At 35.7% G+C, this 6,560-nt stretch overlaps 1 pseudogene; it reads right to left on the bottom strand.

Annotated features, from left to right (window-relative positions):
* Positions 1-5,035: 5,035 nt before the first annotated feature.
* On the bottom strand, positions 5,036-6,357 carry LOC133871433 (UPF0481 protein At3g47200-like; annotated as a pseudogene).
* Positions 6,358-6,560: the final 203 nt, after the last annotated feature.

The following is a 6,560-nucleotide window of genomic DNA, read 5'->3' as shown; positions in this document are numbered from 1 at the left end:
ATCGATTAGCAATTCTAACATCAATGTTTCAATTTTGTTAATTGCACCCCATTAAGTTTCAGAAATTTTCAATCCACTCCCTTCCGTTTAAATCAATCGTCTGACTTAACGAAATCAAACAAAAAGACAGAAATGCCCTCATCAAAATGCATTATTATTATTATTATTATTATTTTTTTTTTTTCTAGAAGGAGACTCAGCAAAACGCTGCATTTTGCACTCCCTGTCTCCTTCAACAATTGGTCGACTCAAACCCTAGGCCGACGAAAACCCGTTAATCCTCACTTGGAAATGGTCCTCCATGGAGCGTTGAAGCTTGGAGAAGGTTCACAAAACGGTGCTGTTTTTTAAGTCTTCTCTAAGCCAAAACGGCACCGCTTGTGGGACAAGCCCTAAAACTTGTTGGGGAAGACGGCCTCGATCGTCTTCTAGACCTGGACGGAATTCCTCCGATACACGACCTACCTCGAAAATTTCTATCCGCGTTGGCATTTGTTGCGCAGTCCATCTCTGTCAAGGACGACCCTCTCGCCGCCAACCGATCGACGCAGTCTTCTCCAACAACCCGCTCCTCGATAGGGCAATGACGTTTTGTACCAAAACTGCACCGTTTTGTAGAGGGAAATTTTAGTTTTGGTGTTTCACAAAACAGTGTCGTTTTGTAGAGGGCATTCTGGTCCATTTTCATCCCTAATAGGCACGTGAACGTCACATGAGGCAAATTTCGTTAAGTCAGATGGATGAGTTGGACGGAATCCCTAAATTAAAAATTTCTGAAACTTAATGGGGTGTAATTAACAAAATTGAAACATTAGTGTTAGAATTGCAAATTGGTGACAACTTCATGGGGATAAATTGAAGTTTAATTGAAATTTTTTGAAATTTAATGGGGTGTAATTAACAAAATTGAAACATTGGTGTTAGAATTGCAAATCGGTGACAACTTCATAGGGGTAAATTGAAGTTATATATATATATATATATATTCATATCAATTACTGTATGTTTCATACTTAATCATGCTTAGCTGTGTTCCTAATTTATGGGTTAAAGTTGATTGCTTATCTTAAGAAATATAGATTCTTGCATGAAATGCATGGGCTTTAAAAAGTACATCTAATTTTTAAGTCAAAACAATAGCTAAGCATCCACATATCAGTATTTGAAAACATCTCTCCATGGTTGATTAACAATGGATTTTTGATTAAGAGAGTCAAGCTATCATTTTAATGTTTTCAAAGCAAGATATGATACCATGCACGATCAAAGAATTTGTGCTTGATAAATGAGATATACCGTACTAGGGATTCTAAGAACATTAAGAGTCTTGTTTAGGGCTCGATATTAGAAGATTTTAGTTATTGTGCTAATCACAGAGCATCAAATCATCAACCCATGAGGCTCGAACGATCGTTGTAGGCAGTAAAGGATGATTAGGGTTATAGTTGCATGATTAGGGTTTTACGTGTAAGATTAGAACTCTTGGTGTATAATATGCTTAATATTATAGTATGATTTGTAGTGTCATGAAGTTATGATGTTCGGGATTGATAACGAGCATTCGAAGTAAGTAAATGCTTACGAAATAATTAAAATATTTTTAACATGCAAATGTGATATTTCTCTTTATAAATTATGAAGTCTTTTTTACGCATGCTTTTACTTAAATAAATTACGTTGTGAGCATAATGTTTTCATCAAATGATTATAATTGCATATGATAAATGAGTTATGAAAATTGCACATATGATGTGTGGATTGTCATGTACGGATGACGGGTACATGGCTATAAAGACTTGACCATATGGTTCATAGTTTACTTTTATGTTGTCTGCCTTGGATCCAACGGTTTTATAAGTGACCGACGCAACCATGTACAGGTGGTGGTCACTATGATTACATCGTTATTAGTATGGATCACCCATGATTTAAATCTAGTCAGGCCACTAGCGATGGTTATATGCGTCCTTCACCGGGGCACCGATGTCATACTATAGGTCCCTTGTGACAGCACAATCCCTATCAAGGAGGGTTTGAGAGCTCGAATAGACCATATGGAAGAGAGTTTATATATGGAGTATATATAATTATGTATAAGATTCTTATTAGCATGATTTTTGCATTAAAATAACATGTGAAATTTCCCTGGAATTATGCTTGCTCTATGCCAAAATAAACTAATTTTCCTTAGTTGCATATTAATGGAGGCAACACTTCAAATTTTTGTAAAACCCGTGAAATTCCCTATTACCAAAGTTTAAAGAATATATTTTGTCACTTAAGGCTCATTGCATAATAAGTTTCCTGATAATTTTCTTACTAGGTCATAGACGTACACAATTACTTTTCCACCTATAAAACACCTCGGTATTTTGTAGATTAGCAGGTTTGATGGACAGTTGGATTAGAGCATTTCGCTGGGTTGATGATGTAACACCCCACCTAGCCACGTGGATATATATATATATACACAAAATTCCTATGAACTTCTACTCGTTTCAAAATGATTCCCCTAAAGTTAAAAAACTCTCAATTTCACTCATTGAACTTCTAATTTGATGCAATGTCTCCCATTCATTAGGATTTGACGTTAAATCAGACGGCAAAATGGGTGAATGACCTTTATGCCCCTGAAAATTCTATAAACTTCTAAATTTACCCTTAATTTCAAATTAAAAATAATAATAAAAAAACTAAAAAAAAAATTTAAAGAAAAAAAAAGGACCCACGTTGGGTCACCACTAGACCCCAGTAGGGTGTAGTGGTGACCCACCACCAAACCGACGACGGGGTCTGGTGGTGACCCCGTCGTGGGTCAGTAGACCCATAGCCGTGTGTGTGGGTCAGACCCATGGCAGTGGGTCACAAGGTGAACCACGAGCACCTACTTCTTCTTTTTTTTTTTTTTTTTTTTTTTTTTTTTTTTTTAAATTAAAAAAAAAACAAAAATTGAGGATATTTTCATCATTTTCAATGGTGCCGTTAGGATTTGGCACCAAACCCTAACAGAGGGGGGACATTGCATCAAATTAGAAGTCCGAGGGGGTGAAATTGAGAGTTTTTAAACTTTAGGGGGGGTCATTTCGAAACGAGCGGAAGTTCATGAGGGTTTTGTGAAGTTGCCTCTAATAGTAATTTACAAAACCCCAATGCCCTTATATACTATTTATGAGAAAATAATTTCCAACAAATACTTCAAATATCAACACCCTAAAATAATGTTAAAATGCATTTCAACAAAACTTATATCTTAAAATAAAATTAGGGTTCTTGAACGATCAAGTATGACTTTGAACGATTGAAGACAGTTGTCATCGATCATTCGGAATCCAACTTCAAATGTTCAAAAATAATTGCATCGAACGATTGATCTTCGTTTTTGAACGCTCGATGGTAGTCTAGAAGCATCTATTTTCAAGACACCTCAGCCCTTTTTCAATGTGTATGGAGCCTATATATTCATTCTTTTAGCATTTTCTTTATTTTGGATGCCCATTTGCTTCAATAAACCCTAAAGTGAGAGAGAGGGAGTGAGTTTTAGAGAGAGGAGGAGATTTCATGAGGTCCCATCTTCAAGAGGAGGTAATCTTTGGCTTAATCTCATTTTTGGCATTGTTATTATCTCCTGTTTGTGTAGATTAGATAGAAGTTCTTAATTTTGTAATTATTCTCTTTGGAAGCTCTGAGTTTGTATTAATGATAATTAATGACATTTAATGGGGTTTTTGTTTGTCTCATATCACTCTTTTCTGCTTTTCGCTATAATTTACTCTGATAGTTAGAATTTGAGGTAGTAAATCTAGCTAATTACCAGTTTAGTTAGTGTGGTGATACTACGAATAACATTCCAAGTCAATTATTTTAATTATTTAATTTTGGGGGCATTATTCCAAGTTAAATCATCTGCGCAATTTGATGAGTACTAATGTCATGTTAGGAGCAAACCATGCTGGAAAGAGTGCGGATCAAATATTCTATAGGAGCATGATTGAGAGTCAATTGTATGTCATTGCTAGTAGACCAGATATCTCATTCGGTGTAGGAGTATGTGCAAGATTCTAGGCAAATCACAAGGAATCATATGTGATGGTTGTGAAGAGAATAATTAGATATATGAATGGCACAACATTAACTTATGGTGTATGGTATTCCAGAGATACCAACCTGTGCTTGGTAGGGGAGTCGATGCTGACTGGGATGGGAATGCAGACAATAGGAAAATTACTTCTAGAGGATGTTTTTATGTTGGAACGAATCTGGTGGCATGAATGAGTAAAAGTAAAACTTTATATCTCTCTCTACAACTAAGGTTGAGAAATCATGTTAAGAACGATTCTAAAACATAAATCTCATGTTCCTAACTTGTTGACGCTATTCTAAGCATGCTAGATTAATCAAAGAAACAACCTTTCAAAGTACTTAAAGTATGCAAGAATCAAATAACACGAACACATGTTGCTTGAAAATATTCTAGCAACATTGTTTTGATACAAACAATGTTAACATCAATCAAACATGAAATCAGTCTTTTTTTTGGTGGGTGGGGGGGGGAGTATCGCTGTGCAATTATGTCAAGCCCCTAAGGGATAACAATCAGCTAGAAAATGGACCTAAAGTAAAAATTAAAACTAGATCCAATAGGCCTAGGATACTTACCATCTCATTACTTGTTCTAGGTTACTATTAATTACAATTTCTTCAACTAAAAATTTGTAATTGAACTCTAGATTTTGTAAAAATTTGTAATTGTAATTAATTGTAACCTAAATTTTCTTAACAAACTTGCGGATGTGGCAAGGTGGTCTCCTTATTTTTAAAACTCAAAAAGTAGTAGGGACCACCTTGCCACATAGGCAAGGTGGTAAAAAGTTGTATAAAAAGGTGGCAATAAATCATTACTGTTATGGTTTAGATCTTCTGTATAATAATCTCATTAATTAGCACAATTAAACCATATTTAATACACCTTAAGTACTACATGTATATATAAAGAACAATATGCACATGTAAACAATGATCGATATGCCCCATGTTCTTATATAGTCATAACAGAACATACTGTTTGTATGATAGTAAGTATAAACAAAAAAGTAGCTGCAAGAATCGAAATGACGGCCCATGGTGTTCTGAAATATTTTTGTCTCAAGTTTGCCTTCCACTTGTGCCATCGGGTTTTGTAGTAAGTGTTCAGGTCTTCAGAAAGACTAGCAAAATAGAATTTATCCTGGTCCAAAATAGCCCCATCCGCAAGTTTGTTAAGAAAATTTGACCCTTCTCTAGTGTTGTTAAACCTATTCTCAACAATTCCCTCCTTCACCAGCAACTCTATATCCTTGTGAGTTTCAACAAGCCGATTCATAAGGATAACATAATCATTGATGTAGTTCTCACTGTAATGGCGTTGCTCAAAGGCCAGTGAATTTCGGATTGTGAGTTCTGTTCAGCATTGAAAATAAAACTTGGGATTTCCAGTATCCCTTTGGTTTTGTCGAATTTTATGTCAAATATATTTTTGCTTCTTGGCACTTGAGACGTGACTCCGGCCTGGTGTAGCTCTGTCATGGTGGGTATGGTTAGCTTTTGAAGTTTCATTTCATCCCTCTTACTAGGCTTTAATTGCACGTGTCGTAGGAGATCAACAAAATGTTTAATTTCGAAACAACCAGAAGAGAACTCTTCCCATCTGTCTTGTATTCCTGGCGATTCCATTCTGTATTTGAAGAAGTATTTTGTAGGCTTACCGAGTGTCGGATTTTCCGACAGGACTTCTTTGCTGTATTTTTCAAAAAGATCCTTGAGAATGAAGAATGGAAGTTGATTTTCAAGCAACAGCATGTCGGTCCAAACATCCTGTATCAACCACGTTTTCTTAAATATCCGGTCATTTTCATCCTGTAGTTTAGGGTTAGACGACTTGAGCAAGACCTCCACGATGAAGGCGGCGTCCACTAGAATCATTTTCACAAATTGATCGCTGCAAAGGTGAATGGTTTCTGCATAACTACCGCGAAGTTTTGCTTCATTCTCCCTTACAAAGTCAAGAAAGAACTCCAACCTTTCGCCGGTCCTTTCAATAAAATCTCCTAGGTACCTCATTTTATGTTCTTCCATGGCTTTTAAGGCTTCATCAATACCATGATGAAGTGGGCCGATGGAGACTACCTTTGGTGTGTAGGCACTTTTCTTGGCACGGTGTAGTCACTCAGGAACTTTATAAATAATACATTCAAGGAATAAAGGATAATATTTCAAGCTTTGCAACTCCTTTCCCATTGAATCTGCCAATGGAACATGAGGGTCTGCTATGTCGATTAAATGATCACTCATTTGCTTTCTTTCTCTGTCAAGAAATTCCATTTTTGTGATCAAACAAGACTTTGACAATCCCTGATATATATATATATATATATATATATATATAACACAATAATCAACAAATCTTTCATACACTGATCAAACGTAAAAACAAAATTTAGAAAGATAAGTATCTCAGTCAGTCAATTATAGTCTTGCATTGACTATAATTACTTTGAGTTTGATCATTGTTTTTAGGTCTTTCA

This window comes from Alnus glutinosa, chromosome 6, assembly GCF_958979055.1.
Source record: "Alnus glutinosa chromosome 6, dhAlnGlut1.1, whole genome shotgun sequence".
Classification (NCBI taxonomy): Eukaryota; Viridiplantae; Streptophyta; class Magnoliopsida; order Fagales; family Betulaceae; genus Alnus; species Alnus glutinosa.
This window is presented reverse-complemented; position numbering and strand designations above follow the sequence as displayed.